We start from the raw sequence: 19,384 nt of genomic DNA on the forward strand, positions 1-19,384 counted from the left end.
GAGCTTTGTGGTTTCTGTTAGAACTTTTCTATTTCTAACTACTGGTACATAAATGAATAAGTTTGAAAATGGAATGCATCAACAGAACGGTGTTGGCAGTATAAAAATACCTACAGCACCTTGTATTTCCAGGTGGACTCACATCCAAGTACTAACCAGAACCAACACTGCTTAGCTTCCAAGATCAGATAAGATTGGGCGTATCCAGTGTGGTGTGGCTGTAGATGAGCTTTGCTGTTTCTGTTAGAACTTTTCTACTTCTAGCTACTTGTACATAAATAAATAAGTTTGAAAATTTAATGCATCAACAGAACGGTGTTGGCAGTATAAAAATACCTACAGCATCTTGTATTTCCAGGTTGACTCCCATCCAAGTACTAACCAAACCCAAAACTGCTTAGCTTCCAAGATCAGATGAGATTGGGCGTATCCAGTATGGTGTGGCTATAGATGAGATTTGTGGTTTCTGTTAGAACTTTTCTACTCCTAACTACTGGTACATAAATGAATAAGTTTGAAAATGGAATGCATCAACAAAACGGTGTTGGCAGTATGAAAATACTTACAGCACCTTAAATTTACAGGTGGTCTCCCATCCAAGTATTAACCAGGCCCAACACTGCTTAGCTCCCAAGATCAGATGAGATTAGGCATATCCAGTGTGGTGTGGCTGTAGATGAGTTTTGGGGTTTCTGATAGAACTTTTCTACTTCTAACTACTGGTACATAAATGAATATGTTTGAAAATGGATTGCATCAACAGAACCGTGCTGGCAGTATAAAAATACCTACAGCACAGTTTATTCCCAGGTGGTCTCCCATCCAAGCACTAACCAAGTCCAATAATGCTTAGCTTACAAGATCAAATGAGATTGGGTGTACCCAGCGTGGTTCGGCTGTAGATGAACTATGTGGTTTCTGTTACAGCTTTTCTACTACTAACTACTGGTATAATAGAATAAGTTTGAAAATGTAATTCATCAACAGAACGGTGTTGGCAGTATAAAAACACCTACAGCACATTGTATTCCCAGGTGGTCTCCCATCCAAGTACTAACCAGGCCCAACACTGCTTCGCTTCCAAGATCAGACGAGATTGGGCGTATCCAGTGTGGTGTGGCTGTAGATGAGCTTTGTCGTTTCTATTAGAGCCTTTCTACTTCTAACTACTGGTACATAAATGAATAAGTTTGAAAATGGAATGCATCAACAGAACGGCGTTGGCAGTATAAAAATACCTACAGCACCTTGTATTCTGAGGTGGTCTCCCATCCAAGTACTAACCAGGCCCTAATACTGCTTAGCTTCCAAGATCAGATGAGATTGGGTGTATCCAGTGTGGTGTGGCTGTAGATGATCTTTGTTGTTTCTGTTAGTGCTTTTCTATTTCTAACTACTGGTACATAAATGAACAAGTGTGAAAATGGAATGCATCAACAGAACGGTGTTGGCAGTATAAAAATACCTACACCACCTTGCATTCCCAGGTGGTCTACCATCCAAGTACTTAACCAGACCCAACACTGCTTAGCTTCTAAGATCAGATGAGATTGGACTTAACCAGTGTGGTGTGGCTGTAGATGAGCTTTGTGGTCTCTGTTAGAACTTTTCTACTTCTAACTACTGGTACATAAATAAATAAGTTTGAAAATGGAATGCATCAACAGAACGGTGTTGGCAGTATAAAAATACCGACAGCACCTTGTATTCTGAGGTGGTCTCCCATCCAAGTACTAACCATACCCAACACTGCTTAGCTTCCAAGATCAGATGATATTGCGCATATCCAGTGTGGTTTAGCTGTAGATGAGCTGTGTGGTTCCTGTTAGAACTTTTCTACTTCTAACTACTGGTACATAAATGAATAAGTTTGAAAATGGAATGCATCAACAGAACGGTGTTGGCAGTATAAAAATACCTACAGCACCTTGTATTTCCAGGTGGACTCCCATCCAAGTACTAACCAGGACCAACACTGCTTCGCTTCCAAGATCAGATGAGATTGGGCGTATCCAGTGTGGTTTGGCTGTAGATGAGCTGTGTGGTTTCTGTTAGAACTTTTCTACTTCTAACTACTGGTACATAAATGAATAAGTTTGAAAATGGAATGCATCAACAGAACGGTGTTGGCAGTATAAAAATACCTACAGCACCTTGTATTTCCAGGTGGACTCCCATCCAAGTACTAAACAGGACCAACACTGCTTCGCTTCCAAGATCAGATGAGATTGGGCGTATCCAGTGTGGTGTGGCTGTAAATGAGCTTTGTTGTTTCTATTAGAGCTTTTCTACTTCTAACTACTGGTACATAAATGAATAAGTTTGAAAATGGAATGCATCAACAGAACGGCGTTGGCAGTATAAAAATACCTACAGCCCCTTGTATTCTGAGGTGGTCTCCCATCCAAGTACTAACCAGGCCCTAATACTGCTTAGCTTCCAAGATTAGATGAGATTGGGCGAATCCAGTGTGGTGTGGCTGTAGATGAGCTTTGTTGTTTCTGTTAGTGCTTTTCTACTTCTAACTACTGGTACATAAATGAACAAGTGTGAAAATGGAATGCATCAACAGAACGGTGTTGGCAGTATAAAAATACCTACACTACCTTGCATTCCCAGGTGGTTTACCATCCAAGTACTAACCAGACCCAACACTGCTTATCTTCCAAGATCAGATGAGATTGGACGTAACCAGTGTGGTGTGGCTGTAGATGAGCTTTGTGGTTTCTGTTAGAACTTTTCTATTTCTAACTACTGGTACATAAATGAATAAGTTTGAAAATGGAATGCATCAACAGAACGGTGTTGGCAGTATAAAAATACCTACAGCACCTTGTATTTCCAGGTGGACTCACATCCAAGTACTAACCAGAACCAACACTGCTTAGCTTCCAAGATCAGATAAGAATGGGCGTATCCAGTGTGGTGTGGCTGTAGATGAGCTTTGCAGTTTCTGTTAGAACTTTTCTACTTCTAGCTACTTGTACATAAATAAATAAGTTTGAAAATGGAATGCATCAACAGAACGGTGTTGGCAGTATAAAAATACCTACAGCATCTTGTATTTCCAGGTTGACTCCCATCCAAGTACTAACCAAACCCAAAACTGCTTAGCTTCCAAGATCAGATGAGATTGGGCGTAACCAGTGTGGTGTGGCTGTAGATGAGCTGCGTGGTTTCTGTTAGAACTTTTCTACTTCTAACTACTGGTACATAAATGAATAAGTTTGAAAATGGAATGCATCAACAGAACGGTGTTGGCAGTATAAAAATACCTATAGCACCTTGTATTTCCAGGTGGACTCCCATACAAGTACTAACCAGAACCAACACTGCTTAGCTTCCAAGATCAGATAAGATTGGGCGTAACCAGTGTGGTGTGGCTGTATATGAGCTTTGTTGTTTCTGTTAGAACTTTTCTACTTCTAACTACTGGTACATAAATGATAACGTTTGAAAATGGAATGCATCAACAGAACGGTGTTGGCAGTATGAAAATACCTACAGCACCTTGTATTTCCAGGTGGTCTCCCATCCAAGTACTAAACAGCACCAACACTGCTTAGCTTCCAAGATCAGAGGAGATTGGGCGTATCCAGTGTGGTGTGGCTATAGGTGAGATTTGTGGTTTCTGTTAGAACTTTTCTACTCCTAACTACTGGTACATAAATGAATAAGTTTGAAAATGGAATGCATGAACAGAACGGTGTTGGCAGTATGAAAATACCTACAGCACCTTAAATTTACAGGTGGTCTCCCATCCAAGTACTAACCAGGCCCAACACTGCTTAGCTTCCAAGATCGGATGAGATTAGACATATCCAGTGTGGTGTGGCTGTAGCTGAGCTTTGTGGTTTCTGATAGAACTTTTCTACTTCTAACTACTGGTACATAAATGAATATGTTTGAAAATGGATTGCATCAACAGAACCGTGCTGGCAGTATAAAAATACCTATAGCACATTTTATTCCCAGGTGGTCTCCCATCCAAGCACTAACCAAATCCAATACTGCTTAGCTTACAAGATCAGATGAGATTGGGTGTATCCAGTGTGGTGCGGCTGTACATGAACTATGTGGTTTCTGTTACAGCTTTTCTACTTCTAACTACTGGTATAAAAGAATAAGTTTGAAAATGTAATTCATCAACAGAACGGTGTTGGCAGTATAAAAATACCTACAGCACCTTGTATTCCCAGGTGGTCTCCCATCCAAGTACTAACCAGGCCCAACACTGCTTCGCTTCCAAGATCAGACGAGATTGGGCGTATCCAGTGTGGTGTGGCTGTAGATGAGCTTTGTCGTTTCTATTAGAGCTTTTCTACTTCTAACTACTGGTACATAAATGAATAAGTTTGAAAATGGAATGCATCAACAGAACGGCGTTGGCAGTATAAAAATACCTACAGCACCTTGTATTCTGAGGTGGTCTCCCATCCAAGTACTAACCAGGCCCTAATACTGCTTAGCTTCCAAGATCAGATGAGAATGGGCGTATCCAGTGTGGTGTGGCTGTAGATGATCTTTGTTGTTTCTGTTAGTGCTTTTCTACTTCTAACTACTGGTACATAAATGAACAAGTGTGAAAATGGAATGCATCAACAGAACGGTGTTGGCAGTATAAAAATACCTACACCACCTTGCATTCCCAGGTGGTCTACCATCCAAATACTTAACCAGACCCAACACTGCTTAGCTTCTAAGATCAGATGAGATTGGACGTAACCAGTGTGGTGTGGCTGTAGATGAGCTTTGTGGTCTCTGTTAGAACTTTTCTACTTCTAACTACTGGTACATAAATAAATAAGTTTGAAAATGGAATGCATCAACAGAACGGTGTTGGCAGTATAAAAATACCGACAGCACCTTGTATTCTGAGGTGGTCTCCCATCCAAGTACTAACCATACCCAACACTGCTTAGCTTCCAAGATCAGATGATATTGGGCATATCCAGTGTGGTTTAGCTGTAGATGAGCTATGTGGTTCCTGTTAGAACTTTTCTACTTCTAACTACTGGTACATAAATGAATAAGTTTGAAAATGGAATGCATCAACAGAACGGTGTTGGCAGTATAAAAATACCTACAGCACCTTGTATTTCCAGGTGGACTCCCATCCAAGTACTAACCAGGACCAACACTGCTTCGCTTCCAAGATCAGATGAGATTGGGCGTATCCAGTGTGGTTTGGCTGTAGATGAGCTGTGTGGTTTCTGTTAGAACTTTTCTACTTCTAACTACTGGTACATAAATGAATAAGTTTGAAAATGGAATGCATCAACAGAACAGTGTTGGCAGTATAAAAATACCTACAGCACCTTGTATTTCCAGGTGGACTCCCATCCAAGTACTAACCAGGACCAACACTGCTTCGCTTCCAAGATCAGATGAGATTGGGCGTATCCAGTGTGGTGTGGCTGTAAATGAGCTTTGTTGTTTCTATTAGAGCTTTTCTACTTCTAACTACTGGTACATAAATGAATAAGTTTGAAAATGGAATGCATCAACAGAACGGCGTTGGCAGTATAAAAATACCTACAGCCCCTTGTATTCTGAGGTGGTCTCCCATCCAAGTACTAACCAGGCCCTAATACTGCTTAGCTTCCAAGATTAGATGAGATTGGGCGAATCCAGTGTGGTGTGGCTGTAGATGAGCTTTGTTGTTTCTGTTAGTGCTTTTCTACTTCTAACTACTGGTACATAAATGAACAAGTGTGAAAATGGAATGCATCAACAGAACGGTGTTGGTAGTATAAAAATACCTACACTACCTTGCATTCCCAGGTGGTTTACCATCCAAGTACTAACCAGACCCAACACTGCTTATCTTCCAAGATCAGATGAGATTGGACGTAACCAGTGTGGTGTGGCTGTAGATGAGCTTTGTGGTTTCTGTTAGAACTTTTCTATTTCTAACTACTGGTACATAAATGAATAAGTTTGAAAATGGAATGCATCAACAGAACGGTGTTGGCAGTATAAAAATACCTACAGCACCTTGTATTTCCAGGTGGACTCACATCCAAGTACTAACCAGAACCAACACTGCTTAGCTTCCAAGATCAGATAAGAATGGGCGTATCCAGTGTGGTGTGGCTGTAGATGAGCTTTGCAGTTTCTGTTAGAACTTTTCTACTTCTAGCTACTTGTACATAAATAAATAAGTTTGAAAATGGAATGCATCAACAGAACGGTGTTGGCAGTATAAAAATACCTACAGCATCTTGTATTTCCAGGTTGACTCCCATCCAAATACTAACCAAACCCAAAACTGCTTAGCTTCCAAGATCAGATGAGATTGGGCGTAACCAGTGTGGTGTGGCTGTAGATGAGCTGCGTGGTTTCTGTTAGAACTTTTCTACTTCTAACTACTGGTACATAAATGAATAAGTTTGAAAATGGAATGCATCAACAGAACGGTGTTGGCAGTATAAAAATACCTATAGCACCTTGTATTTCCAGGTGGACTCCCATACAAGTACTAACCAGGACCAACACTGCTTAGCTTCCAAGATCAGATAAGATTGGGCGTAACCAGTGTGGTGTGGCTGTATATAAGCTTTGTTGTTTCTGTTAGAACTTTTCTACTTCTAACTACTGGTACATAAATGATAACGTTTGAAAATGGAATGCATCAACAGAACGGTGTTGGCAGTATGAAAATACCTACAGCACCTTGTATTTCCAGGTGGTCTCCCATCCAAGTACTAAACAGCACCAACACTGCTTAGCTTCCAAGATCAGAGGAGATTGGGCGTATCCAGTGTGGTGTGGCTATAGGTGAGATTTGTGGTTTCTGTTAGAACTTTTCTACTCCTAACTACTGGTACATAAATGAATAAGTTTGAAAATGGAATGCATGAACAGAACGGTGTTGGCAGTATGAAAATACCTACAGCACCTTAAATTTACAGGTGGTCTCCCATCCAAGTACTAACCAGGCCCAACACTGCTTAGCTTCCAAGATCGGATGAGATTAGACATATCCAGTGTGGTGTGGCTGTAGCTGAGCTTTGTGGTTTCTGATAGAACTTTTCTACTTCTAACTACTGGTACATAAATGAATATGTTTGAAAATGGATTGCATCAACAGAACCGTGCTGGCAGTATAAAAATACCTATAGCACATTTTATTCCCAGGTGGTCTCCCATCCAAGCACTAACCAAATCCAATACTGCTTAGCTTACAAGATCAGATGAGATTGGGTGTATCCAGTGTGGTGCGGCTGTAGATGAACTATGTGGTTTCTGTTACAGCTTTTCTACTTCTAACTACTGGTATAAAAGAATAAGTTTGAAAATGTAATTCATCAACAGAACGGTGTTGGCAGTATAAAAATACCTACAGCACCTTGTATTCCCAGGTGGTCTCCCATCCAAGTACTAACCAGGCCCAACACTGCTTCGCTTCCAAGATCAGACGAGATTGGGCGTATCCAGTGTGGTGTGGCTGTAGATGAGCTTTGTAGTTTCTATTAGAGCTTTTCTACTTCTAACTACTGGTACATAAATGAATAAGTTTGAAAATGGAATGCATCAACAGAACGGCGTTGGCAGTATAAAAATACCTACAGCACCTTGTATTCTGAGGTGGTCTCCCATTCAAGTACTAACCAGGCCCTAATACTGCTTAGCTTCCAAGATCAGATGAGAATGGGCGTATCCAGTGTGGTGTGGCTGTAGATGATCTTTGTTGTTTCTGTTAGTGCTTTTCTACTTCTAACTACTGGTACATAAATGAACAAGTGTGAAAATGGAATGCATCAACAGAACGGTGTTGGCAGTATAAAAATACCTACACCACCTTGCATTCCCAGGTGGTCTACCATCCAAATACTTAACCAGACCCAACACTGCTTAGCTTCTAAGATCAGATGAGATTGGACGTAACCAGTGTGGTGTGGCTGTAGATGAGCTTTGTGGTCTCTGTTAGAACTTTTCTACTTCTAACTACTGGTACATAAATAAATAAGTTTGAAAATGGAATGCATCAACAGAACGGTGTTGGCAGTATAAAAATACCGACAGCACCTTGTATTCTGAGGTGGTCTCCCATCCAAGTACTAACCATACCCAACACTGCTTAGCTTCCAAGATCAGATGATATTGGGCATATCCAGTGTGGTTTAGCTGTAGATGAGCTATGTGGTTCCTGTTAGAACTTTTCTACTTCTAACTACTGGTACATAAATGAATAAGTTTGAAAATGGAATGCATCAACAGAACGGTGTTGGCAGTATAAAAATACCTACAGCACCTTGTATTTCCAGGTGGACTCCCATCCAAGTACTAACCAGGACCAACACTGCTTCGCTTCCAAGATCAGATGAGATTGGGCGTATCCAGTGTGGTTTGGCTGTAGATGAGCTGTGTGGTTTCTGTTAGAACTTTTCTACTTCTAACTACTGGTACATAAATGAATAAGTTTGAAAATGGAATGCATCAACAGAACGGTGTTGGCAGTATAAAAATACCTACAGCACCTTGTATTTCCAGGTGGACTCCCATCCAAGTACTAACCAGGACCAACACTGCTTCGCTTCCAAGATCAGATGAGATTGGGCGTATCCAGTGTGGTGTGGCTGTAAATGAGCTTTGTTGTTTCTATTAGAGCTTTTCTACTTCTAACTACTGGTACATAAATGAATAAGTTTGAAAATGGAATGCATCAACAGAACGGCGTTGGCAGTATAAAAATACCTACAGCCCCTTGTATTCTGAGGTGGTCTCCCATCCAAGTACTAACCAGGCCCTAATACTGCTTAGCTTCCAAGATTAGATGAGATTGGGCGAATCCAGTGTGGTGTGGCTGTAGATGAGCTTTGTTGTTTCTGTTAGTGCTTTTCTACTTCTAACTACTGGTACATAAATGAACAAGTGTGAAAATGGAATGCATCAACAGAACGGTGTTGGCAGTATAAAAATACCTACACTACCTTGCATTCCCAGGTGGTTTACCATCCAAGTACTAACCAGACCCAACACTGCTTATCTTCCAAAATCAGATGAGATTGGACGTAACCAGTGTGGTGTGGCTGTAGAAGAGCTTTGTGGTTTCTGTTAGAACTTTTCTATTTCTAACTACTGGTACATAAATGAATAAGTTTGAAAATGGAATGCATCAACAGAACGGTGTTGGCAGTATAAAAATACCTACAGCACCTTGTATTTCCAGGTGGACTCACATCCAAGTACTAACCAGAACCAACACTGCTTAGCTTCCAAGATCAGATAAGATTGGGCGTATCCAGTGTGGTGTGGCTGTAGATGAGCTTTGTAGTTTCTATTAGAGCTTTTCTACTTCTAACTACTGGTACATAAATGAATAAGTTTGAAAATGGAATGCATCAACAGAACGGCGTTGGCAGTATAAAAATACCTACAGCCCCTTGTATTCTGAGGTGGTCTCCCATCCAAGTACTAACCAGGCCCTAATACTGCTTAGCTTCCAAGATTAGATGAGATTGGGCGAATCCAGTGTGGTGTGGCTGTAGATGAGCTTTGTTGTTTCTGTTAGTGCTTTTCTACTTCTAACTACTGGTACATAAATGAACAAGTGTGAAAATGGAATGCATCAACAGAACGGTGTTGGCAGTATAAAAATACCTACACTACCTTGCATTCCCAGGTGGTTTACCATCCAAGTACTAACCAGACCCAACACTGCTTATCTTCCAAAATCAGATGAGATTGGACGTAACCAGTGTGGTGTGGCTGTAGAAGAGCTTTGTGGTTTCTGTTAGAACTTTTCTATTTCTAACTACTGGTACATAAATGAATAAGTTTGAAAATGGAATGCATCAACAGAACGGTGTTGGCAGTATAAAAATACCTACAGCACCTTGTATTCCCAGGTGGTCTCCCATCCAAGTACTAACCAGGCCCAACACTGCTTCGCTTCCAAGATCAGACGAGATTGGGCGTATCCAGTGTGGTGTGGCTGTAGATGAGCTTTGTAGTTTCTATTAGAGCTTTTCTACTTCTAACTACTGGTACATAAATGAATAAGTTTGAAAATGGAATGCATCAACAGAACGGCGTTGGCAGTATAAAAATACCTACAGCACCTTGTATTCTGAGGTGGTCTCCCATTCAAGTACTAACCAGGCCCTAATACTGCTTAGCTTCCAAGATCAGATGAGAATGGGCGTATCCAGTGTGGTGTGGCTGTAGATGATCTTTGTTGTTTCTGTTAGTGCTTTTCTACTTCTAACTACTGGTACATAAATGAACAAGTGTGAAAATGGAATGCATCAACAGAACGGTGTTGGCAGTATAAAAATACCTACACCACCTTGCATTCCCAGGTGGTCTACCATCCAAATACTTAACCAGACCCAACACTGCTTAGCTTCTAAGATCAGATGAGATTGGACGTAACCAGTGTGGTGTGGCTGTAGATGAGCTTTGTGGTCTCTGTTAGAACTTTTCTACTTCTAACTACTGGTACATAAATAAATAAGTTTGAAAATGGAATGCATCAACAGAACGGTGTTGGCAGTATAAAAATACCGACAGCACCTTGTATTCTGAGGTGGTCTCCCATCCAAGTACTAACCATACCCAACACTGCTTAGCTTCCAAGATCAGATGATATTGGGCATATCCAGTGTGGTTTAGCTGTAGATGAGCTATGTGGTTCCTGTTAGAACTTTTCTACTTCTAACTACTGGTACATAAATGAATAAGTTTGAAAATGGAATGCATCAACAGAACGGTGTTGGCAGTATAAAAATACCTACAGCACCTTGTATTTCCAGGTGGACTCCCATCCAAGTACTAACCAGGACCAACACTGCTTCGCTTCCAAGATCAGATGAGATTGGGCGTATCCAGTGTGGTTTGGCTGTAGATGAGCTGTGTGGTTTCTGTTAGAACTTTTCTACTTCTAACTACTGGTACATAAATGAATAAGTTTGAAAATGGAATGCATCAACAGAACGGTGTTGGCAGTATAAAAATACCTACAGCACCTTGTATTTCCAGGTGGACTCCCATCCAAGTACTAACCAGGACCAACACTGCTTCGCTTCCAAGATCAGATGAGATTGGGCGTATCCAGTGTGGTGTGGCTGTAAATGAGCTTTGTTGTTTCTATTAGAGCTTTTCTACTTCTAACTACTGGTACATAAATGAATAAGTTTGAAAATGGAATGCATCAACAGAACGGCGTTGGCAGTATAAAAATACCTACAGCCCCTTGTATTCTGAGGTGGTCTCCCATCCAAGTACTAACCAGGCCCTAATACTGCTTAGCTTCCAAGATTAGATGAGATTGGGCGAATCCAGTGTGGTGTGGCTGTAGATGAGCTTTGTTGTTTCTGTTAGTGCTTTTCTACTTCTAACTACTGGTACATAAATGAACAAGTGTGAAAATGGAATGCATCAACAGAACGGTGTTGGCAGTATAAAAATACCTACACTACCTTGCATTCCCAGGTGGTTTACCATCCAAGTACTAACCAGACCCAACACTGCTTATCTTCCAAAATCAGATGAGATTGGACGTAACCAGTGTGGTGTGGCTGTAGAAGAGCTTTGTGGTTTCTGTTAGAACTTTTCTATTTCTAACTACTGGTACATAAATGAATAAGTTTGAAAATGGAATGCATCAACAGAACGGTGTTGGCAGTATAAAAATACCTACAGCACCTTGTATTTCCAGGTGGACTCACATCCAAGTACTAACCAGAACCAACACTGCTTAGCTTCCAAGATCAGATAAGATTGGGCGTATCCAGTGTGGTGTGGCTGTAGATGAGCTTTGCAGTTTCTGTTAGAACTTTTCTACTTCTAGCTACTTGTACATAAATAAATAAGTTTGAAAATGGAATGCATCAACAGAACGGTGTTGGCAGTATAAAAATACCTACAGCATCTTGTATTTCCAGGTTGTCTCCCATCCAAGTACTAACCAAACCCAAAACTGCTTAGCTTCCAAGATCAGATGAGATTGGGCGTAACCAGTGTGGTGTGGCTGTAGATGAGCTGCGTGGTTTCTGTTAGAACTTTTCTACTTCTAACTACTGGTACATAAATGAATAAGTTTGAAAATGGAATGCATCAACAGAACGGTGTTGGCAGTATAAAAATACCTATAGCACCTTGTATTTCCAGGTGGACTCCCATCCAAGTACTAACCAGGACCAACACTGCTTAGCTTCCAAGATCAGATGAGATTGGGCGTAACCAGTGTGGTGTGGCTGTATATGAGCTTTGTAGTTTCTGTTAGAACTTTTCTACTTCTAACTACTGGTACATAAATGAATACGTTTGAAAATGGAATGCATCAACAGAACGGTGTTGGCAGTATAAAAAAACCTACAGCACCTTGTATTTCCAGGTGGTCTCCCATCCAAGTACTAAACAGCACCAACACTGCTTAGCTTCCAAGATCAGAGGAGATTGGGCGTATCCAGTGTGGTGTGGCTATAGATGAGATTTGTGGTTTCTTTTAGAACTTTTCTACTCTTAACTACTGGTACATAAATGAATAAGTTTGAAAATGGAATGCATCAACAGAACGGTGTTGGCAGTATGAAAATACCTACAGCACCTTAAATTTACAGGTGGTCTCCCATCCAAGTACTAACCAGGCCCAACACTGCTTAGCTTCCAAGATCGGATGAGATTAGAAATATCCAGTGTGGTGTGGCTGTAAATGAGCTTTGTGGTTTCTGATAGAACTTTTCTACTTCTAACTACTGGTACATAAATGAATATGTTTGAAAATGGATTGCATCAACAGAACCGTGCTGGCAGTATAAAAATACCTACAGCACATTTTATTCCCAGGTGGTCTCCCATCCAAGCACTAACCAAGTCCAATACTGCTTAGCTTACAAGATCAGATGAGATTGGGTGTATCCAGTGTGGTGCGGCTGTAGATGAACTATGTGGTTTCTGTTACAGCTTTTCTACTTCTAACTACTGGTATAAAAGAATAAGTTTGAAAATGTAATTCATCAACAGAACGGTGTTGGCAGTATAAAAATACCTACAGCACCTTGTATTCCCAGGTGGTCTCCCATCCAAGTACTAACCAGGCCCAACACTGCTTCGCTTCCAAGATCAGACGAGATTGGGCATATCCAGTGTGGTGTGGCTGTAGATTAGCTTTGTCGTTTCTATTTGAGCTTTTCTACTTCTAACTACTGGTACATAAATGAATAAGTTTGAAAATGGAATGCATCAACAGAACGGCGTTGGCAGTATAAAAATACCTACAGCACCTTGTATTCTGAGGTGGTCTCCCATCCAAGTACTAACCAGGCCCTAATACTGCTTAGCTTCCAAGATCAGATGAGATTGGGCGTATCCAGTGTGGTGTGGCTGTAGATGAGCTTTGTTGTTTCTGTTAGTGCTTTTCTACTCCTAACTACTGGTACATAAATGAACAAGTGTGAAAATGGAATGCATCAACAGAACGGTGTTGGCAGTATAAAAATACCTACACCACCTTGCATTCCCAGGTGGTCTACCATCCAAATACTTAACCAGACCCAACACTGCTTAGCTTCCAAGATCAGATGAGATTGGACGTAACCAGTGTGGTGTGGCTGTAGATGAACTATGTGGTTTCTGTTACAGCTTTTCTACTACTAACTACTGGTATAAAAGAATAAGTTTGAAAATGTAATTCATCAACAGAACGGTGTTGGCAGTATAAAAACACCTACAGCACCTTGTAAGCCCAGGTGGTCTCCCATCCAAGTACTAACCAGGCCCAACACTGCTTCGCTTCCAAGATCAAATGAGATTGGGTGTATCCAGTGTGGTGTGGCTGTAGATGAGCTTTGTTGTTTCTGTTAGTGCTTTTCTACTTCTAACTACTGGTACATAAATGAACAAGTGTCAAAATGGAATGCATCAACAGAACGGTGTTGCCAGTATAAAAATACCTACACCACCTTGCATTCCCAGGTGGTTTACCATCCAAGTACTAACCAGACCCAACACTGCTTAGCTTCCAAGATCAGATGAGATTGGACGTAACCAGTGTGGTGTGGCTGTAGATGAGCTTTGTGGTTTCTGTTAGAACTTTTCTATTTCTAACTACTGGTACATAAATAAATAAGTTTGAAAATGGAATGCATCAACAGAACGGTGTTGGCAGTATAAAAATACCTACAGCATCTTGTATTTCCAGGTTGACTCCCATCCAAGTACTAACCAAACCCAAAACTGCTTAGCTTCCAAGATCAGATGAGATTGGGCGTAACCAGTGTGGTGTGGCTGTAGATGAGCTTCGTGGTTTCTGTTAGAACTTTTCTACTTCTAACTACTGTTAGATAAATGAATAAGTTTGAAAATGGAATGCATCAACAGAACGGTGTTGGCAGTATAAAAATACCTACAGCACCTTGTATTTCCAGGTGGACTCCCATCCAAGTACTAACCAGGACCAACACTGCTTAGCTTCCAAGATCAGATAAGATTGGGCGTAACCAGTGTGGTGTGGCTGTATATGAGCTTTGTAGTTTCTGTTAGAACTTTTCTACTTCTAACTACTGGTACATAAATGAATACGTTTGAAAATGGAATGCATCAACAGAACGGTGTTGGCAGTATAAAAATACCTACAGCACCTTGTATTTCCAGGTGGTCTCCCATCCAAGTACTAAACAGCACCAACACTGCTTAGTTTCCAAGATCAGAGGAGATTGGGCGTATCCAGTGTGGTGTGGCTATAGATGAGATTTGTGGTTTCTGTTAGAACTTTTCTACTCTTAACTACTGGTACATAAATGAATAAGTTTGAAAATGGAATGCATCAACAGAACGGTGTTGGCAGTATGAAAATACCTACAGCACCTTAAATTTACAGGTGGTCTCCCATCCAAGTACTAACCAGACCCAACACTGCTTAACTTCCAAGATCGGATGAGATTAGAAATATCCAGTGTGGTGTGGCTGTAAATGAGCTTTGTGGTTTCTGATAAAACTTTTCTACTTCTAACTACTGGTACATAAATGAATATGTTTGAAAATGGATTGCATCAACAGAACCGTGCTGGCAGTATAAAAATACCTACAGCACATTTTATTCCCAGGTGGTCTCCCATCCAAGCACTAACCAAGTCCAGTACTGCTTAGCTTACAAGATCAGATGAGATTGGGTGTATCCAGTGTGGTGCGGCTGTAGATGATCTATGTGGTTTCTGTTACAGCTTTTCTACTTCTAACTACTGGTATAAAAGAATAAGTTTGAAAATGTAATTCATCAACAGAACGGTGTTGGCAGTATAAAAATACCTACAGCACCTTGTATTCCCAGGTAGTCTCCCATCCAAGTACTAACCAGGCCCAACACTGCTTCGCTTCCAAGATCAGACGAGATTGGGCGTATCCAGTGTGGTGTGGCTGTAGATTAGATTTGTCGTTTCTATTAGAGCTTTTCTACTTCTAACTACTGGTACATAAATGAATAAGTTTGAAAATGGAATGCATCAACAGAACGGCGTTGGCAGTATACAAATACCTACAGCACCTTGCATTCTGAGGTGGTCTCCCTTCCAAGTACTAACCAGGCCCTAATACTGCTTAGCTTCCAAGATCAGATGAGATTGGGCGTATCCAGTGTGGTGTGGCTGTAGACGAGCTTTGTTGTTTCTGTTAGTGCTTTTCTACTCCTAACTACTGGTACATAAATGAACAAGTGTGAAAATGGAATGTTTCAAAAGAACGGTGTTGGCAGTATAAAAATACCTACACCACCTTGCATTCCCAGGTGGTATACCATCCAAATACTTAACCAGACCCAACACTGCTTAGCTTCCAAGATCAGATGAGATTGGACGTAACCAGTGTGGTGTGGCTGTAGATGAGCTTTGTGGTCTCTGTTAGAGCTTTTCTACTTCTAACTACTGGTACATAAATGAATAAGTTTGAAAATGGAATGCATCAACAGAACGGCGTTGGCAGTATAAAAATACCTACAGCACCTTGTATTCTGAGGTGGTCTCCCATCCAAGTACTTACCAGGCCCTAATACTGCTTAGCTTCCAAGATCAGATGAGATTGGGCGTATCCAGTGTGGTGTGGCTGTAGATGAGCTTTGTTGTTTCTGTTAGTGCTTTTCTACTCCTAACTACTGGTACATAAATGAACAAGTGTGAAAATGGAATGCATCAACAGAACGGTGTTGGCAGTATAAAAATACCTACTCCACCTTAAATTTACAGGCGGTCTCCCATCCAAGTACTAACCAGTCCCAACACTGCTTAGCTCCCAAGATCGGATGAGATTAGACATATCCAGTGTGGTGTGGCTGTAGATGAGCTTTGTGGTTTCTGATAGAACTTTTCTACTTCTAACTACTGGTACATAAATGAATATGTTTGAAAATGGATTGCATCAACAGAACCGTGCTGGCAGTATAAAAATACCTACAGCACATTTTATTCCCAGGTGGTCTCCCATCCAAGCACTAACCAAGTCCAATACTGCTTAGCTTACAAGATCAGATGAGATTAGGTGTATCCAGTGTGGTGCTGCTGTAGATGAACTATGTGGTTTCTGTTACAGCTTTTCTACTACTAACTACTGGTATAAAAGAATAAGTTTGAAAATGTAATTCATCAACAGAACGGTGTTGGCAGTATAAAAATACCTACAGCACCTTGTAAGCCCAGGTGGTCTCCCATCCAAGTACTAACAATGCCCAACACTGCTTCGCTTCCAAGATCAGATGAGATTGGGTGTATCCAGTGTGGTGTGGCTGTAGATGAGCTTTGTTGTTTCTGTTAGTGCTTTTCTACTTCTAACTACTGGTACATAAATGAATAAGTGTGAAAATGGAATGCATCAACAGAACGGTGTTGGCAGTATAAAAATACCTACACCACCTTGCATTCCCAGGTGGTTTACCATCCAAGTACTAACCAGACCCAACACTGCTTAGCTTCCAAGATCAGATGAGATTGGACGTAACCAGTGTGGTGTGGCTGTAGATGAACTATGTGGTTTCTGTTACAGCTTTTCTACTACTAACTACTGGTATAAAAGAATAAGTTTGAAAATGTAATTCATCAACAGAACGCAGTATAAAAACACCTACAGCACCTTGTAAGCCCAGGTGGTCTCCCATCCAAGTACTAACCAGGCCCAACACTGCTTCGCTTCCAAGATCAGATGAGATTGGGTGTATCCAGTGTGGTGTGGCTGTAGATGAGCTTTGTTGTTTCTGTTAGTGCTTTTCTACTTCTAACTACTGGTACATAAATAAACAAGTGTCAAAATGGAATGCATCAACAGAACGGTGTTGCCAGTATAAAAATACCTACACCACCTTGCATTCCCAGGTGGTTTACCATCCAAGTACTAACCAGACCCAACACTGCTTAGCTTCCAAGATCAGATGAGATTGGACGTAACCAGTGTGGTGTGGCTGTAGATGAGCTTTGTGGTTTCTGTTAGAACTTTTCTATTTCTAACTACTGGTACATAAATAAATACGTTTGAAAATGGAATGCATCAACAGAACGGTGTTGGCAGTATAAAAATACCTACAGCATCTTGTATTTCCAGGTTGACTCCCATCCAAGTACTAACCAAACCCAAAACTGCTTAGCTTCCAAGATCAGATGAGATTGGGCGTAACCAGTGTGGTGTGGCTGTAGATGAGCTTCGTGGTTTCTGTTAGAACTTTTCTACTTCTAACTACTGTTAGATAAATGAATAAGTTTGAAAATGGAATGCATCAACAGAACGGTGTTGGCAGTATAAAAATACCTACAGCACCTTGTATTTCCAGGTGGACTCCCATCCAAGTACTAACCAGGACCAACACTGCTTAGCTTCCAAGATCAGATAAGATTGGGCGTAACCAGTGTGGTGTGGCTGTATATGAGCTTTGTAGTTTCTGTTAGAACTTTTCTACTTCTAACTACTGGTACATAAATGAATACGTTTGAAAATGGAATGCATCAACAGAACGGTGTTGGCAGTATAAAAATACCTACAGCACCTTGTATTTCCAGGTGGTCTCCCATCCAAGTACTAAACAGCACCAACACTGCTTAGTTTCCAAGATCAGAGGAGATTGGGCGTATCCAGTGTGGTGTGGCTATAGATGAGATTTGTGGTTTCTGTTAGAACTTTTCTACTCTTAACTACTGGTACATAAATGAATAAGTTTGAAAATGGAATGCATCAACAGAACGGTGTTGGCAGTATGAAAATACCTACAGCACCTTAAATTTACAGGTGGTCTCCCATCCAAGTACTAACCAGACCCAACACTGCTTAGCTTCCAAGATCGGATGAGATTAGAAATATCCAGTGTGGTGTGGCTGTAAATGAGCTTTGTGGTTTCTGATAAAACTTTTCTACTTCTAACTACTGGTACATAAATGAATATGTTTGAAAATGGATTGCATCAACAGAACCGTGCTGGCAGTATAAAAATACCTACAGCACATTTTATTCCCAGGTGGTCTCCCATCCAAGCACTAACCAAGTCCAGTACTGCTTAGCTTACAAGATCAGATGAGATTGGGTGTATCCAGTGTGGTGCGGCTGTAGATGATCTATGTGGTTTCTGTTACAGCTTTTCTACTTCTAACTACTGGTATAAAAGAATAAGTTTGAAAATGTAATTCATCAACAGAACGGTGTTGGCAGTATAAAAATACCTACAGCACCTTGTATTCCCAGGTGGTCTCCCATCCAAGTACTAACCAGGCCCAACACTGCTTCGCTTCCAAGATCAGACGAGATTGGGCGTATCCAGTGTGGTGTGGCTGTAGATTAGATTTGTCGTTTCTATTAGAGCTTTTCTACTTCTAACTACTGGTACATAAATGAATAAGTTTGAAAATGGAATGCATCAACAGAACGGCGTTGGCAGTATACAAATACCTACAGCACCTTGTATTCTGAGGTGGTCTCCCTTCCAAGTACTAACCAGGCCCTAATACTGCTTAGCTTCCAAGATCAGATGAGATTGGGCGTATCCAGTGTGGTGTGGCTGTAGACGAGCTTTGTTGTTTCTGTTAGTGCTTTTCTACTCCTAACTACTGGTACATAAATGAACAAGTGTGAAAATGGAATGTTTCAAAAGAACGGTGTTGGCAGTATAAAAATACCTACACCACCTTGCATTCCCAGGTGGTATACCATCCAAATACTTAACCAGACCAAACACTGCTTAGCTTCCAAGATCAGATGAGATTGGACGTAACCAGTGTGGTGTGGCTGTAGATGAGCTTTGTGGTCTCTGTTAGAGCTTTTCTACTTCTAACTACTGGTACATAAATGAATAAGTTTGAAAATGGAATGCATCAACAGAACGGCGTTGGCAGTATAAAAATACCTACAGCACCTTGTATTCTGAGGTGGTCTCCCATCCAAGTACTTACCAGGCCCTAATACTGCTTAGCTT

General features: G+C 40.9%; 6 non-coding genes and 77 pseudogenes across 6 annotated transcripts; all 83 read right to left on the reverse strand.

The window, feature by feature from the left end:
* Positions 1-107: 107 nt before the first annotated feature.
* On the reverse strand, positions 108-226 carry LOC134897045 (5S ribosomal RNA; annotated as a pseudogene).
* A 107-nt stretch (positions 227-333) lies between these two features.
* Positions 334-452, reverse strand: LOC134896427 (5S ribosomal RNA; annotated as a pseudogene).
* A 107-nt stretch (positions 453-559) lies between these two features.
* On the reverse strand, positions 560-678 carry LOC134897068 (5S ribosomal RNA; annotated as a pseudogene).
* Positions 679-1,009: 331 nt separating this feature from the next.
* On the reverse strand, positions 1,010-1,128 carry LOC134888378 (5S ribosomal RNA; annotated as a pseudogene).
* Positions 1,129-1,235: 107 nt separating this feature from the next.
* Positions 1,236-1,355, reverse strand: LOC134891841 (5S ribosomal RNA; annotated as a pseudogene).
* Positions 1,356-1,462: 107 nt separating this feature from the next.
* LOC134897809 (5S ribosomal RNA) lies at positions 1,463-1,582 on the reverse strand (annotated as a pseudogene).
* Positions 1,583-1,689: 107 nt separating this feature from the next.
* LOC134898267 (5S ribosomal RNA) lies at positions 1,690-1,808 on the reverse strand (annotated as a pseudogene).
* A 107-nt stretch (positions 1,809-1,915) lies between these two features.
* On the reverse strand, positions 1,916-2,034 carry LOC134892006 (5S ribosomal RNA; annotated as a pseudogene).
* Positions 2,035-2,141: 107 nt separating this feature from the next.
* LOC134893276 (5S ribosomal RNA) lies at positions 2,142-2,260 on the reverse strand (annotated as a pseudogene).
* A 107-nt stretch (positions 2,261-2,367) lies between these two features.
* On the reverse strand, positions 2,368-2,487 carry LOC134897167 (5S ribosomal RNA; annotated as a pseudogene).
* Positions 2,488-2,594: 107 nt separating this feature from the next.
* On the reverse strand, positions 2,595-2,713 carry LOC134896972 (5S ribosomal RNA; annotated as a pseudogene).
* A 107-nt stretch (positions 2,714-2,820) lies between these two features.
* Positions 2,821-2,939, reverse strand: LOC134898089 (5S ribosomal RNA; annotated as a pseudogene).
* A 107-nt stretch (positions 2,940-3,046) lies between these two features.
* On the reverse strand, positions 3,047-3,165 carry LOC134896868 (5S ribosomal RNA; annotated as a pseudogene).
* A 107-nt stretch (positions 3,166-3,272) lies between these two features.
* Positions 3,273-3,391, reverse strand: LOC134898185 (5S ribosomal RNA; annotated as a pseudogene).
* A 107-nt stretch (positions 3,392-3,498) lies between these two features.
* On the reverse strand, positions 3,499-3,617 carry LOC134895128 (5S ribosomal RNA; annotated as a pseudogene).
* Positions 3,618-3,724: 107 nt separating this feature from the next.
* On the reverse strand, positions 3,725-3,843 carry LOC134895199 (5S ribosomal RNA; annotated as a pseudogene).
* A 331-nt stretch (positions 3,844-4,174) lies between these two features.
* Positions 4,175-4,293, reverse strand: LOC135064978 (5S ribosomal RNA). The gene has a single exon (XR_010251272.1). It is a non-coding gene; the product is annotated as a 5S ribosomal RNA (ribosomal RNA).
* Positions 4,294-4,400: 107 nt separating this feature from the next.
* Positions 4,401-4,520, reverse strand: LOC134895658 (5S ribosomal RNA; annotated as a pseudogene).
* A 107-nt stretch (positions 4,521-4,627) lies between these two features.
* Positions 4,628-4,747, reverse strand: LOC134897594 (5S ribosomal RNA; annotated as a pseudogene).
* A 107-nt stretch (positions 4,748-4,854) lies between these two features.
* LOC134897646 (5S ribosomal RNA) lies at positions 4,855-4,973 on the reverse strand (annotated as a pseudogene).
* Positions 4,974-5,080: 107 nt separating this feature from the next.
* Positions 5,081-5,199, reverse strand: LOC134892007 (5S ribosomal RNA; annotated as a pseudogene).
* A 107-nt stretch (positions 5,200-5,306) lies between these two features.
* Positions 5,307-5,425, reverse strand: LOC134893201 (5S ribosomal RNA; annotated as a pseudogene).
* Positions 5,426-5,532: 107 nt separating this feature from the next.
* On the reverse strand, positions 5,533-5,652 carry LOC134897168 (5S ribosomal RNA; annotated as a pseudogene).
* Positions 5,653-5,759: 107 nt separating this feature from the next.
* Positions 5,760-5,878, reverse strand: LOC134896973 (5S ribosomal RNA; annotated as a pseudogene).
* A 107-nt stretch (positions 5,879-5,985) lies between these two features.
* LOC134898090 (5S ribosomal RNA) lies at positions 5,986-6,104 on the reverse strand (annotated as a pseudogene).
* A 107-nt stretch (positions 6,105-6,211) lies between these two features.
* LOC134896260 (5S ribosomal RNA) lies at positions 6,212-6,330 on the reverse strand (annotated as a pseudogene).
* Positions 6,331-6,437: 107 nt separating this feature from the next.
* On the reverse strand, positions 6,438-6,556 carry LOC134897615 (5S ribosomal RNA; annotated as a pseudogene).
* Positions 6,557-6,663: 107 nt separating this feature from the next.
* LOC134895129 (5S ribosomal RNA) lies at positions 6,664-6,782 on the reverse strand (annotated as a pseudogene).
* Positions 6,783-6,889: 107 nt separating this feature from the next.
* LOC134895200 (5S ribosomal RNA) lies at positions 6,890-7,008 on the reverse strand (annotated as a pseudogene).
* A 107-nt stretch (positions 7,009-7,115) lies between these two features.
* On the reverse strand, positions 7,116-7,234 carry LOC134898455 (5S ribosomal RNA; annotated as a pseudogene).
* A 105-nt stretch (positions 7,235-7,339) lies between these two features.
* LOC135064980 (5S ribosomal RNA) lies at positions 7,340-7,458 on the reverse strand. The gene has a single exon (XR_010251274.1). It is a non-coding gene; the product is annotated as a 5S ribosomal RNA (ribosomal RNA).
* A 107-nt stretch (positions 7,459-7,565) lies between these two features.
* On the reverse strand, positions 7,566-7,685 carry LOC134896213 (5S ribosomal RNA; annotated as a pseudogene).
* Positions 7,686-7,792: 107 nt separating this feature from the next.
* Positions 7,793-7,912, reverse strand: LOC134897595 (5S ribosomal RNA; annotated as a pseudogene).
* Positions 7,913-8,019: 107 nt separating this feature from the next.
* Positions 8,020-8,138, reverse strand: LOC134897648 (5S ribosomal RNA; annotated as a pseudogene).
* A 107-nt stretch (positions 8,139-8,245) lies between these two features.
* LOC134892008 (5S ribosomal RNA) lies at positions 8,246-8,364 on the reverse strand (annotated as a pseudogene).
* Positions 8,365-8,471: 107 nt separating this feature from the next.
* On the reverse strand, positions 8,472-8,590 carry LOC134893202 (5S ribosomal RNA; annotated as a pseudogene).
* Positions 8,591-8,697: 107 nt separating this feature from the next.
* Positions 8,698-8,817, reverse strand: LOC134897169 (5S ribosomal RNA; annotated as a pseudogene).
* Positions 8,818-8,924: 107 nt separating this feature from the next.
* LOC134898186 (5S ribosomal RNA) lies at positions 8,925-9,043 on the reverse strand (annotated as a pseudogene).
* A 107-nt stretch (positions 9,044-9,150) lies between these two features.
* On the reverse strand, positions 9,151-9,269 carry LOC134897046 (5S ribosomal RNA; annotated as a pseudogene).
* Positions 9,270-9,376: 107 nt separating this feature from the next.
* Positions 9,377-9,496, reverse strand: LOC134897170 (5S ribosomal RNA; annotated as a pseudogene).
* A 107-nt stretch (positions 9,497-9,603) lies between these two features.
* Positions 9,604-9,722, reverse strand: LOC134898187 (5S ribosomal RNA; annotated as a pseudogene).
* A 107-nt stretch (positions 9,723-9,829) lies between these two features.
* LOC135064981 (5S ribosomal RNA) lies at positions 9,830-9,948 on the reverse strand. Its single transcript, XR_010251275.1, has one exon. It is a non-coding gene; the product is annotated as a 5S ribosomal RNA (ribosomal RNA).
* Positions 9,949-10,055: 107 nt separating this feature from the next.
* Positions 10,056-10,175, reverse strand: LOC134896214 (5S ribosomal RNA; annotated as a pseudogene).
* Positions 10,176-10,282: 107 nt separating this feature from the next.
* On the reverse strand, positions 10,283-10,402 carry LOC134897596 (5S ribosomal RNA; annotated as a pseudogene).
* A 107-nt stretch (positions 10,403-10,509) lies between these two features.
* On the reverse strand, positions 10,510-10,628 carry LOC134897649 (5S ribosomal RNA; annotated as a pseudogene).
* A 107-nt stretch (positions 10,629-10,735) lies between these two features.
* On the reverse strand, positions 10,736-10,854 carry LOC134892009 (5S ribosomal RNA; annotated as a pseudogene).
* A 107-nt stretch (positions 10,855-10,961) lies between these two features.
* On the reverse strand, positions 10,962-11,080 carry LOC134893203 (5S ribosomal RNA; annotated as a pseudogene).
* A 107-nt stretch (positions 11,081-11,187) lies between these two features.
* On the reverse strand, positions 11,188-11,307 carry LOC134897171 (5S ribosomal RNA; annotated as a pseudogene).
* Positions 11,308-11,414: 107 nt separating this feature from the next.
* LOC134898188 (5S ribosomal RNA) lies at positions 11,415-11,533 on the reverse strand (annotated as a pseudogene).
* A 107-nt stretch (positions 11,534-11,640) lies between these two features.
* LOC134897047 (5S ribosomal RNA) lies at positions 11,641-11,759 on the reverse strand (annotated as a pseudogene).
* A 107-nt stretch (positions 11,760-11,866) lies between these two features.
* Positions 11,867-11,985, reverse strand: LOC134896146 (5S ribosomal RNA; annotated as a pseudogene).
* A 107-nt stretch (positions 11,986-12,092) lies between these two features.
* On the reverse strand, positions 12,093-12,211 carry LOC134895653 (5S ribosomal RNA; annotated as a pseudogene).
* A 107-nt stretch (positions 12,212-12,318) lies between these two features.
* On the reverse strand, positions 12,319-12,437 carry LOC134895485 (5S ribosomal RNA; annotated as a pseudogene).
* Positions 12,438-12,544: 107 nt separating this feature from the next.
* Positions 12,545-12,663, reverse strand: LOC134895089 (5S ribosomal RNA; annotated as a pseudogene).
* Positions 12,664-12,770: 107 nt separating this feature from the next.
* On the reverse strand, positions 12,771-12,889 carry LOC134897176 (5S ribosomal RNA; annotated as a pseudogene).
* A 105-nt stretch (positions 12,890-12,994) lies between these two features.
* Positions 12,995-13,113, reverse strand: LOC135069399 (5S ribosomal RNA). The gene has a single exon (XR_010255581.1). It is a non-coding gene; the product is annotated as a 5S ribosomal RNA (ribosomal RNA).
* A 107-nt stretch (positions 13,114-13,220) lies between these two features.
* On the reverse strand, positions 13,221-13,340 carry LOC134893289 (5S ribosomal RNA; annotated as a pseudogene).
* Positions 13,341-13,447: 107 nt separating this feature from the next.
* On the reverse strand, positions 13,448-13,567 carry LOC134896360 (5S ribosomal RNA; annotated as a pseudogene).
* A 105-nt stretch (positions 13,568-13,672) lies between these two features.
* On the reverse strand, positions 13,673-13,791 carry LOC134891835 (5S ribosomal RNA; annotated as a pseudogene).
* Positions 13,792-13,898: 107 nt separating this feature from the next.
* Positions 13,899-14,017, reverse strand: LOC134895942 (5S ribosomal RNA; annotated as a pseudogene).
* Positions 14,018-14,124: 107 nt separating this feature from the next.
* Positions 14,125-14,243, reverse strand: LOC134896869 (5S ribosomal RNA; annotated as a pseudogene).
* Positions 14,244-14,350: 107 nt separating this feature from the next.
* LOC134895690 (5S ribosomal RNA) lies at positions 14,351-14,469 on the reverse strand (annotated as a pseudogene).
* Positions 14,470-14,576: 107 nt separating this feature from the next.
* On the reverse strand, positions 14,577-14,695 carry LOC134897078 (5S ribosomal RNA; annotated as a pseudogene).
* A 107-nt stretch (positions 14,696-14,802) lies between these two features.
* On the reverse strand, positions 14,803-14,921 carry LOC134895816 (5S ribosomal RNA; annotated as a pseudogene).
* A 107-nt stretch (positions 14,922-15,028) lies between these two features.
* LOC134897413 (5S ribosomal RNA) lies at positions 15,029-15,147 on the reverse strand (annotated as a pseudogene).
* Positions 15,148-15,252: 105 nt separating this feature from the next.
* LOC134884241 (5S ribosomal RNA) lies at positions 15,253-15,371 on the reverse strand. The gene has a single exon (XR_010168394.1). It is a non-coding gene; the product is annotated as a 5S ribosomal RNA (ribosomal RNA).
* Positions 15,372-15,478: 107 nt separating this feature from the next.
* Positions 15,479-15,598, reverse strand: LOC134896087 (5S ribosomal RNA; annotated as a pseudogene).
* A 107-nt stretch (positions 15,599-15,705) lies between these two features.
* Positions 15,706-15,825, reverse strand: LOC134897002 (5S ribosomal RNA; annotated as a pseudogene).
* Positions 15,826-15,932: 107 nt separating this feature from the next.
* LOC134894063 (5S ribosomal RNA) lies at positions 15,933-16,052 on the reverse strand (annotated as a pseudogene).
* Positions 16,053-16,385: 333 nt separating this feature from the next.
* Positions 16,386-16,504, reverse strand: LOC134898158 (5S ribosomal RNA; annotated as a pseudogene).
* Positions 16,505-16,609: 105 nt separating this feature from the next.
* Positions 16,610-16,728, reverse strand: LOC134891658 (5S ribosomal RNA; annotated as a pseudogene).
* A 107-nt stretch (positions 16,729-16,835) lies between these two features.
* On the reverse strand, positions 16,836-16,954 carry LOC134895943 (5S ribosomal RNA; annotated as a pseudogene).
* A 98-nt stretch (positions 16,955-17,052) lies between these two features.
* LOC134890850 (5S ribosomal RNA) lies at positions 17,053-17,171 on the reverse strand (annotated as a pseudogene).
* Positions 17,172-17,278: 107 nt separating this feature from the next.
* Positions 17,279-17,397, reverse strand: LOC134895944 (5S ribosomal RNA; annotated as a pseudogene).
* Positions 17,398-17,504: 107 nt separating this feature from the next.
* Positions 17,505-17,623, reverse strand: LOC134896870 (5S ribosomal RNA; annotated as a pseudogene).
* Positions 17,624-17,730: 107 nt separating this feature from the next.
* LOC134895691 (5S ribosomal RNA) lies at positions 17,731-17,849 on the reverse strand (annotated as a pseudogene).
* A 107-nt stretch (positions 17,850-17,956) lies between these two features.
* LOC134897079 (5S ribosomal RNA) lies at positions 17,957-18,075 on the reverse strand (annotated as a pseudogene).
* A 107-nt stretch (positions 18,076-18,182) lies between these two features.
* Positions 18,183-18,301, reverse strand: LOC134896268 (5S ribosomal RNA; annotated as a pseudogene).
* A 107-nt stretch (positions 18,302-18,408) lies between these two features.
* Positions 18,409-18,527, reverse strand: LOC134897414 (5S ribosomal RNA; annotated as a pseudogene).
* Positions 18,528-18,632: 105 nt separating this feature from the next.
* Positions 18,633-18,751, reverse strand: LOC135064982 (5S ribosomal RNA). The gene has a single exon (XR_010251277.1). It is a non-coding gene; the product is annotated as a 5S ribosomal RNA (ribosomal RNA).
* Positions 18,752-18,858: 107 nt separating this feature from the next.
* Positions 18,859-18,978, reverse strand: LOC134895580 (5S ribosomal RNA; annotated as a pseudogene).
* A 107-nt stretch (positions 18,979-19,085) lies between these two features.
* Positions 19,086-19,205, reverse strand: LOC134897819 (5S ribosomal RNA; annotated as a pseudogene).
* Positions 19,206-19,312: 107 nt separating this feature from the next.
* Positions 19,313-19,384, reverse strand: part of LOC134894065 (5S ribosomal RNA) — a 120-nt pseudogene continuing 48 nt past the window's right edge.

This window comes from Pseudophryne corroboree, chromosome 3, assembly GCF_028390025.1.
Source record: "Pseudophryne corroboree isolate aPseCor3 chromosome 3, aPseCor3.hap2, whole genome shotgun sequence".
Classification (NCBI taxonomy): Eukaryota; Metazoa; Chordata; class Amphibia; order Anura; family Myobatrachidae; genus Pseudophryne; species Pseudophryne corroboree.